The 11,746-nt window shown below is 36.0% G+C and overlaps 1 protein-coding gene across 1 annotated transcript in view; it reads right to left on the reverse strand.

Moving 5' to 3' along the window:
* Window positions 1–11,746, reverse strand: part of LOC137645824 (mucin-2-like) — a 162,896-nt gene that overhangs the window by 37,299 nt on the left and 113,851 nt on the right. The window lies entirely within an intron of this gene.

Genomic DNA, 11,746 nt, shown 5'->3' on the forward strand with positions numbered 1-11,746 from the left:
TCAAAAATCTAAGTTAAAATGGGGCAAATACAAGTGAGAAAAAATTGGAACGAAAAGGTATGGCACCAGTCTAGATCTTGATGGCCGAGACTCGCGCATGATCGAACTGTAATAATATTGTAGTAAATATCCAGCAAGGATACATAATTTAGAAAAAAAAAAATCATATGCAGCTGCAAATGGGCAACACACTTGAGGGTACACAAAAACATCAGAACCATTTTGCGGCCGAGAGACCTCAGCAAGGAACATCATCTTGTTAGAGCAATCAGGTCCAATGCCAGCAAGGGTTCTTCCTCCCTGAAGGAAGCTCTCGGTGACCAAAGGGAAGGCTTTGTTGCCGACAATTGAAGGAATGAAGGGAAATATAAGAGGATGTGGACGAGGACATCACACCGCGGAATGCTACAACCATTTCATTAGATCATCCTACTTGTCTGAGTTTTTTCTATTACTTTTTGGTCAAATAAATTTCAAGGATGTGAATTAGGCAGTAATGGGTATATTTTATATTTCTTATTATCCAACTATACTCACTCACTCTCTCTCTCTCTCTCTCTCTCTCTCTCTCTCTCTCTCTCTCTCTCTCTTACCCAAAACACTGTTGCCTACAACGTAAGGCTATATTATGTTCATCTACTGAAGAACTAACTAGTTTTGTAGCGTGGAGAGGCATGTATGCAAACACACACACACACACACACACACACACACACACATCGTCTTAAACGACCTTCAACTCCACCTTCTTTAAACCGCAAGAATCTCTTAATAAGAGAGACCTTGGAAATGTCCTGCTGGAGTCTATAGGAAAAGATGAGGGATGGGGGTGGGGGTGGGTGAGGAAGATGGAAACAAAGACCAGAAGAAGTGGGGTTGGAGGTTACAGAAAAAACTCACCGAATACAACTGGAGAAAAACGCTTCTACGTGGAAAAATTTAAGGATAAAGCTGTTCAAACAAAATATCTATCGTTGCAAGGACATGAATAACATGCAAGAAACAGTAGGTATGCATGCCATGTAGTGACAATGCAAACATGCACAAGAATCTGTACAACATACTGCATATAAAAACATAAGAAGGATAAGACAAATAGAAACATATGGCTTACTGCACACCTCAATTAAATTGAGAGTAGAATTAGATAGCCATATCATAAGGGAAAATATGCCAACAATGAAAATCTTTAATGAGCGATATATATATATATATATATATATATATGGAAACGAAAACTATAATTAAAACAGCGATCCCAACTAAGGTATAATGACTAAAGCGATTGAGAGAGAGATTTGGTTAAAGATATGTACAGTATGTTCATATGTTATGGGGAAGCAAACCAAAATAGTTAATCCAACAGGTGTCAACGTAACCAAAATATACTGCTTAACAGCTTAAATGAAAACAAAGATTTGTTTGTCTTCGTTCCGTTTCCGTAATTTCTAACAAATCTCGGTAGTTTTTAAGAAAAATAGATAATGAAAACCCTACGGTGCATGATATCCAGGTTTCACCATCGTCACTTAGCTTCACGGGAAGCACTATTGTGAGGTCTTGTCGCTGAACTTTGCACTGATCAGCCAATAGTGGAGGCAACGCTGAAAGACACATCTAGATGGGTTTATTTGATGGCCCCTGAACGACAACCGTAAATTGGACTTTATAACAATAAAAACAATATAACACAATTACTGGGTGAGAGAGAGAGAGAGAGAGAGAGAGAGAGAGAGAGAGAGAGAGGAAAACCAGCGCATAATGCACATTTAATCGAAATAATTGGTCCATTAATTTAGCACCCACCGGGAATGATCTCCACACAGAGAGCCAGCAAATACTGGTAACCGTTGTTTCTTGCACAACTAATGTTGCACCCATAAACAGTTACCTTTAAAGAAGAAAGGAATCTAAAGGTAAGGGTTATCTCACACAAAAAACGTTTGACAAGGCAAGGCTTGACCTAAAGGGTTCTCCGTTGCTTCAATTTGCATATTTTGCGGTATAAGCCAACGAAATTCTATATTAAAAATGTTAATCTAAACAGGGAAATAATGGCAATATCGCTCAAAACCAGTAACAACAAAATCACAGCTAATCTACTTAACCGGAACACACATCCATAAGTTTATAATATATATATATATATATATATATATGTGTGTGTGTGTGTGTGTGTGTGTGTGTGTAATTGCGTTTAAACTTATTACTTCCTTTCAGGTATATTTGTAAAATAATATGCAAATCATTGTTCACGTGAGACATCGTGGAAGATTTAATATCATAAGACCTCAAGGTTACTGCCGACTGAAACAAAGCCTATCGGGGAAATGTCTGATTACATGTAAATATTCAAGGATTTAGAGTATAGACCTTTCTTCTCTCGGTACTAATTTAAAATGGCCGTTAGCATTTTCTGATGAGTTAGCTTGATTAGCGTAGGAAGGTTAAAGGTCAGGGACGTCGTGTGCACACTCCCCAGGTCTTTTAATGTCATGTGACGAACACCATAAAAACAGATGTTTTAGATTGATGGCATCCATCTATTATCTGGAAGACATCAGATTCGATATCAATGATGGAAGGATTTTTTTTTTTTTTTTTTTTTTTTTTGAGGGAGACAGTTAGTTGATACTTCACCCATTCTCTTGATGAACTAGCATTGATAGTAGTTAATAAAGGATTATTTGTAAATATTACTTTAATTTCTCTGAAAACCTTATGCACAGATTCAGGATGCCTGAAAACCTTAAATCAATCAATCAATATCTCACTGCTTGTTCTGTCTCTTTGATGTAAGGAAAATACCGAAAAGTGTTTCCTCTCAACGTATAAAGAAGCTGATAATTTGAACAGAATTAAATCCCAGCTATTTTCAATAAGAATGTAACTTAAGCCCATCCACCTCTCTCTCTCTCTCTCTCTCTCTCTCTCTCTCTCTCTCTCCCTCAGTGCCATCCATTAGGGACACGCCAGAGACATTTCTTAAAAGGCTTTGGAAAGTTAAATAGATGTTAAATTTCGATGTTGTTTTCAAAAAAAGAAGAAATTAAGGGTCAAAGTTTGGATAGGAATAGGAAAAATAAAAAGAATCCGAAAAGGAAAATTAAATCTTGAAAGTGACATTAATGCAAATGAATATAATGTCCACTTCCCTTTCCATTTGAGTTAAAAGGAAACACAAGGCGCTAAGAGACTCCAGACGGAGAAATGACGCAATCCAGGAAACAAACAAAAACATGAGCAGTCCTCTAAAAACATCAAGGTCTTTCCATAAACAGCATGAGACCTCGACGGAGGTCAATACCACCTCAATACCACCAAGGATTACCCCAAAAGCCAAGTTTTAGAGTGAATGATTTTTCTTAATTTTCTTAATTTTACTGAAAATTGTCAGAAATCACACAAATACACACACACACATATATATATATATATATATATAAATATAAATAAATAAATATATATATATATATATATATATATACATATATATATATATATATAGAGAGAGAGAGAGAGAGAGAGAGAGAGAGAGAGAGAATTGAATTTATGGATTTGGGATATATAGCCCTGCCCTTGGGCCTATGAGGCTATTCAGTGCCCTTGTGCAACTAGGGCAAAACCCTTGAGTTACACTGTGAGGTAAGAGTTAACAGAGTTTGAACAGCAAGATGAAAGGAAGGAAGGAAGGAAGAACGGAGGTAAAGTAAAAGGGTATATAAAGTGCAGCTAGGGGAATTCTGCAAAGACCTTAAGGGATGCCTAAATTGCACCCCTCTCTCTCTCTCTCTCTCTCTCTCTCTCTCTCACGTTATATATATATATATATATATATGTATATAATACATACATACATATATATATATATATATATATGTGTGTGTGTGTGTGTGTGTGTGTATATATTGTGTGAAACATTCGAAAAAAATCCTCTGATGTATATAGAAGAGGACAAAGCCATACCCCCAAAACTTCGGTCTTAAGCTGCAAGGAAGACTGGGGTTTGTGAGTTATCCTAATCCTGTAGCATGACTTGCTATCTTAAGGCATCCAAGGCTAGTGATTATTCAATCGACAAATAAGATACTTGTTTATCTCAAATAGCAATCCTTACCAGTGAAGGATTATCCCATCTCACACACTAGTGTTGTTTAATCCTTATAAAGGTAATCATACCAGAAATCCATGTAATACTTGTGAAGTAATAAAGTGAACATTGGTTCTTGCACATAGGTACAATGGTCTAAGCACTGTTTAATAGGGAATGGACAGCCCCTATTTGCACATATTTTAAAAATGCTTGGGTTGCAATATCGGCGAGAGAGAGAGAGAGAGAGAGAGAGAGAGAGAGAGAGAGAGAGAGAGATGGGTTTATGAATTTCAGTGTAAAGGCCACTAGGGCTTAGGAGGCCTTTCAGTACCCACGTGTAACTGTGGGGGAATATCCCGCGGTTGCTGTATGGAGTAAAAGTTAAAATGCTGGAGAGTAAGAAGGAAGAAAGAAAGAGGGAACGGAGAACTAGTAAAAGGCTATAAAATGAGTGAAACTTGGGGCCGAAATCACGCTCCAAAGACCCTCAAGTAATGCCTACAGTACACCGCTTGAGGTGACTGACGGCATTACTCCTTACGAGAGAGAGAGAGAGAGAGAGAGAGAGAGAGAGAGAGAGAGAGAGAGAGAAAGGGAAGGTAACAGTACCGAGACAAGGCTGTTTTCAAAGAGCAACGGGTTTTGGTAGCCTTGGTGTCGTCTCCTCTTTTTTCTTTCTCTTCCGACTCTCCTTGTCCAGTCAAATCTCTCTCTCTCTCTCTCTCTCTCTCTCTCTCTCTCATATCAAATATTTTATATATATATATATATATATATATCTATCTATCTATCTATCTATCTATCTATCTATCTATCTATCTATCTATCTATCTATCTATCTATCTATCTATCTATCTATCTATATATATATATATATATATATATATATAATGAAATCTAAATATTCTCCATCATATAATGTCATGCCTTCTGAAGACCTAGGGCGTTATGCCACTCCTTATAGACTTAGTCCTCCGAAGCAAGAGGAATGAGAACTTTTTGTCACCCAAATCGTGTGAGCGAGTTCTAGAGGACAGATCACTCTTGGTTACTCATTGCAACAGGCCGGAAATCTTTTGGAAAAGGCTAGCCAAATTTACAATGCTGGCTCCGAGGCCAGGAAGTGCAAGGAAAGTTCGGAATATGGTTGCAATGCAAGCGTTGGAACTTCAAAATGATACAAATGGAAAAGTAACATTCACACATACACATACACACACACACCTATATATGTATATATATAAATATACATATATATATATATATATATATATACACATACATGTATATATATATATATATATATACTGTATATATATATATATATATATACTGTATATATATATATATATATACACACAGTATATATATATATGTGTGTGTATCTATCTATCTATATATATATATACATATACATATATATATATATATATATATGTATATATATATACATACATATATATACATACATATATATATATATATATATATATTAATACTCATTCACCTAGGTCCCAAATGATGGCAGTCTTCATTATAATAATAATAATAATAATAATAATAATAATAATAATAATTTTCAAATCAAATATCCTAACATCAATGTCTGAATTATTCAGCAGAATTCTGATGTCACATACTTTCTGTGATTAAGAAGTAGGAACTACTTGCAGTGGGTGTTAAGTTTTTGTGAGAATTCAACTGAAACTGAACTTCACTTGTACATACTCTGATGAACAGATATTGCCATTTACCTCTGACATTACATTAAGCAATTGTAATTAAAAGTAGTCATTGTGGCATATGATTTACTAAAGACTTTATGAAGCCAAAGTAATAATAAGGGGCAATGGAAGTGACTTCAAAAACTGTAGGGTTCCCGAAGAGTAAATAAGTATAGGAAATATATGAAATTGGCTCCAAAACATTCCGTTTCATCTTCATCACGACTAAAATAAAGAAGATCAAATACTATAACAATCATAATTTCTGTTATGCGAAGTTTTATAATTAGCACTGACCTTGAAAAATGGACGAAAGTTAATATATCGTGAGAAATTATCAACAATGATCAATTCCTAACTAGGTTACCATGTCCACTTTAGATATGAGAAATATAATAATTTCATTCATAAAGGATTTGGTCACGGGCAAAACATTGGGAGAAAACATAAACCTCCGTTCATAAATACAAAGTTCCATAAACCTTACAGAAACCAACAGGTTACCTTATCAATTGGTAAGCATCCTTGAAAAAAAAGTTCGTCAAACCCCTTTAAAAATAGGCCAGGAAAAAAAAACATTTTTTTGGAAAACTAATTTCCAGGGAGCCATGAAATTCTGATATGAATAAAATTTTGACATCTACATTGAACGTTGAAGTTGAAAAATAAGTCGAGCTAAAAATGAGAAACAAATACCTAACACCCAAGATGCTTTTCTACAAAGTTCCATTAAATTTAGCTTTAAATTGACAAATAACCTACAAAATTGGTCAAAGAAAAAAATAATCCCTTTGGCGCAGAGTTTAATTCTTAAAACGTAGAGACCTCTGCTATAGTATTTGTGATTCACAGGAAAAAGAATCATAAAATTTTGGCCCTTGAATTTACTTGGCATTTGAAAAAGATACGGAGAAAAATTCCATACATCCAAGCTATCTATTCAAAATAAACAAGAGGGGATGGTGATTATATGGAAGTAGTCCTCCTCCAAGAGGAAATTGATTGAAGTCTGCAGTGGCTGAGGCATAAAATTCCTCTAGATTTTTTTTCTAACTTTCCTTCTTTCTACACGTGTAAGTTTCTGAAGACATCAGTGACTATTAGTCATTTAAGAAAGAAGCCAGAGATAAAAAAGTAGATTTTCTTTTCTGTATATTTACTATCAACGGATTATGAAAACTGTCTTATTGACCATTATATAATAATGACTAGTAGTCGATTCAGATTAAACCAAACTTATGCTAACAAGACCCCTTGTCTAAAGGCAGTATAGTAAGGTGCTAAGTGACACAAATAGAGGTTCACTCAAATGAGAAGGCCATTCTTATTCCTTGAGAAGCCCGAAACCTTCAATGGCTGGAATACCAAGCAGCATTTCTTAATTTTCAGATTGCCTGACCCTTCCGGCCCACACAGACTCTTGAAACTATGCAGCCAGTAACCAAATACCAGTATTTTGTCTTGTGAGAACGGAAAACAGATAAAGTTGACAGTAAATGAAGCACTACCATTCCTGCTTTCATCAGATATTTTATAATGAGATTGCTGGTCCATGTAGGATTAAAAGTCAAGACCACAGTGTCAGGTATGCCTTGGTTAATACTCACCCAAGTATGACCAAACCCGAATTAACCTAACTTCACCGATTGATCAACTTCTCAGGCCACACACACGCACGCATACGGATACGCATACACGCACACACACACACACACATTATATATATATATATATATATATACATATATACATATATACATATATATATATATATATATATATGTGTGTGTGTGTGTGTGTGTATATATAAATGTATATACATACACAGATATATAAATATATGGTCGTGTCTATATATATATATATATATATATAATTATTATCAAATGCTAAGCTACAACCTTAGTTGGAAAAGCAGGATGCTATTAGCCAAGGGGCTCCAACAGGGAAAATAGCCCAGCGAGGAAAGGAAATAAGGAAAAATAAAATATTTTAAGAATAGTCACAACATTAAAAAGAATATTTCCTATATAAACTTTAAAAACTATAACAAAACAAGAGGAAGAGAAACTAGATACAGCAGTGTGCCCGAGTGTACCCTCAAGCAAGAGAACTCTAACCCAAGACAGTGGAATACCATGGTACAGAGGCTATGGCACTACCCAGGACTAGAGAACAATGGTTTGCTTTTGGAGTGTCCTTCTCCTAGAAGAGCTGCTTACCATAGCTGAAGAGTCTCTTCTACCCTTACCAAGAGGAAAGTAGCCACTGAAATTAGAGTGCAGTAGTTAACTCCTTGAGAGAAGAAGAATAGCTTGATTATCTCAGTATTGTCAGGTGTATGAGGACAGAGGAGAATCTGTAAAGAATAGGCCAGACTATTCGGTGTCTGTGTAGGCAAAAGGAAAGAACCGTAACCAGAGAGAAGGGTCCTATGTAGTACTGTCTGGCCAGTTAAAGGACCCCATCACTCTCTAGCGGTAGCATCTCAACGGGCGGTTGGTGCCCTGGCCAACCTACTATATGACCAAAATTTTAGAATCTTGGATCCTTTTGTATGAGTCATTAAAGATAATTGGTCCTATTACTTTATATTGGAATTATTTTGACCTGGGGAACTGAGTCATGACCAAGTTAAGAAAACCAAAACGTAAATAGGAAGATTTATATTGGAAACGGCATCTTCTAACAGCCACCTTTTAATACTTCGAAATAGTATGTTTCTACAGACATAAATTGTAAAGCTAATTACCATAATGCGACTTGTAAACTGTCCGTTGTAAATTCTGCCTTCAAAGACCACTTGCTGAGTCGCCCAAACCCTCACTAATCTAGCAATGAGAATGGTCAGTCGCACACGTATCCCAACTTATCCCCTGTCAGTCAGCGCCCTTTGCAATCCAAAATAGTTATAGAAACAAGATTGTTTCTCAACAATTCTCCGAAAGCCTTGCCGGGAGGTCTTTTCCCTTTCTTCCCCATCGAAATCTCCACTATCACCTTCTCACGACTTCCGCTCCAAGACTGTGAAAAGTTCAACGCCATCACCTCTGAATCTCCTTGTTAATTATCAAGGCAAAGGAAACACCTTTCAAAGGCAGCATTACAAGTGGTCTTTACACGTATCCTTACACACGTGAATGTAGATTACCATGAAAACAATTTTCTTTTATACAAGGACTAAGGAGACGAACATCTCTGGGGTCAAAAAAAAAAAAAAAAAAAAAAAAAAAAAAAAAAAAAACAGAAAAAGATGGGAGACAGTGAATATCTTGATCATACCACAGGATAAAATAAGAGGCAGAAAGAGAAATCCGATTTTGGCAATAGAGAGAGAAAAATAAGTCAACTTAGTCCTATCAGAGTATTTTTTCCACACAGCCTAAAGCAAAGATATAACAATGAGATGAAGAGATGGGAGAACGGCAAACGCTTTTATGAAACAAAGCTAAACACCAGTCTTACATACATACAAATACCAAGGCAATTCCCCCAATTTAGGGGGGTAGCCGACATCAAACAAATGAAATGGAGGTAAATAACAATAGTACTTCGAATTTTAAACCCACATATATAATACAAGAGGTGGAAGTAAACTCGTCTAAAGTTGTTCTTGCAAAAGGAAGAAAAGAATATTTGATGTTGATTAAATCTCGACACATAATCACATCCATGAAATGCCAGATACACTTACATGAAGATATAAACATTTCCGGATCAGATATCATTGATAATTGAAACAAATGTTGCCGTTAATCCAACACAGAGATTAAATACAAATATACAGTATATTCACATGCATGTGCACGCATACTTTGCTTAGTTAGATCCGAGTGCGTATGGACATGTAAGTTGTACGTATACATGAATACGATATTAGTTTTAGTCCCATCATGATCATGCCCTGGTCCCATTGCTTGTATGATCTCCATACAAGAGCACTCATGTCATACGGATTTTTAATACTACAGGATATGTCAGGCATTTACGTGTACGATCTTATTGCTATCGAGAAGAAAGACATTGTTTGAAAGTAATCCACAGGTAATAAACATCGCAGGCAACAAACGGACCGCAAATGAGAGAGAGAGAGAGAGAGAGAGAGAGAGAGAGAGAGAGAGAGAGAGACTGTGATTGCAAAGAACATGGTTGTCAATAATGCACGAAAAAATAATAAAACTCCAGACATTGTAGTTCCCTTGTCTCTTTCCGGGCTATTCAATCTCATATAAAGATAATGATCTATTCACGTACATACTTCGATGGTGCAACTGACCTTTCATATAAGACTGAAGTTTATCACAAAAGTCTATTTCCCTCTCTTTTGTAAATGGCATCACCGGAGAACTTGATTTCCGGATATGCATGACATATCTTTGCCATTAACTGGTGGGATGACGCATTGTCCCTCATGATATGGGTCAAGAACAGGGTACTTAAAAATATCAAGGGTAAACATGATGTTCTGTACTCTTAGTCTTGACATGAATGCTAGTTGCTAGCCTGGAGATTATAAGTGGGTTGGCTATAATAAAGTTTATCTGTACTTTCAACAGGCCACAACACTCAGATACAAGTGACAAAGTTTCACGACGAGAACCGAAAGTCAACATAAGACTCGGGTGAGGTCAAGAGGTTTCAAGAAGATACCCGGGGACATATGCAATGTTGGGAGATGGAGCGTGACCTCTGACACTAGTTGCTATCTGAACGAGAAAGACTGGTTGCCGAACATCTTAATAACTTAGAAAGGGTCACAAGCAAAGAATACGAAACGGAGAAAGAAAGAAATTCCACCCGTAATTTCCAGCGAGTTATGAGGGTAATAAAGCAAATGAAAAGGTCTATTTTTATATTACGAATTTTAAGTAAAATAATCAAATTAGGAATTATATGATACTACACAGCAACTCAGCGTATTTCCAAAAGATAATTGCATAGTAAAATCTCCTTAATCATCTCAGAAGGATTGGATTGATTCAATTCAGGTTGCTTGGTTCTGCGATGGTACCAGGGAGGCCAATCGGTGCCGGAGTGTAACTGAGGGAAAACCTTGCAGTCGCACGATGAAGTAAAAGTTAAGAAATGTTAGACCAGAGTCATATCTACATCGACTCTGGCCTGGACAGCAACCTGGAATTAACCGGAAAAGTTCGGGTGAACAGCAGAGGAAAGGCTCTACTCTATATACTGCTGATATATGATGAGTCTTCTAGACCCCTCTTTAGCTAAGCAAGGATCAGCTAGAGTAATCCAGTAAATGCTTATGAGCATCCCCAAATATTTATATATATATATATATATAATATATATACATATATATATATATATAAATATATATATATATACGCACACACAAGTCCACAGCTCACAAGAAGGTAAGGCTAAGAACACGAATGAAGACTATCGGGTTATTAAATTCAGCATCCATTGTTAGCTTCGGGTTAATCCTTAATAACAAAAGAAAGTCAACATTGCTGAAGAAATTCCCCATGAACCTTAAGGGAATACGGAAGACAGCCATTTTCATTGCACCGTTTAAGAAGACAAGCTCAATTTCTTTGTGTGTTAATTTCAACTTTTGGAATAATCTTTTTCAATAATCCAGCAGAAGATAAGTCAATGAGATAATTGTACTGTATCTGGAATGTAGTGGCAACAAGTTCGAATACTTTCAGTAACGGAGGTAAAAATTTGGATGAAACTTGTTATAAAAGTTAAGAAATACATAGCTTTTACGAGGTATCTACTAGTGTTACATAATTCACATAACCTATTTGTCTATTTATAAGGGCAGCAAGGGCGAATCTAATCTGTATTAGGTTTTAGAGGAATTTTAAAGCAAGTTAAAATAGTCCTCAGAAGAGGTTCTCTCTTTTGAATTAGTTCATTGAGGAAATAAAATTTACAAGAAACAAAATTTCTAGCA

This window comes from Palaemon carinicauda, chromosome 8, assembly GCF_036898095.1.
Source record: "Palaemon carinicauda isolate YSFRI2023 chromosome 8, ASM3689809v2, whole genome shotgun sequence".
NCBI classification, from domain to species: Eukaryota; Metazoa; Arthropoda; class Malacostraca; order Decapoda; family Palaemonidae; genus Palaemon; species Palaemon carinicauda.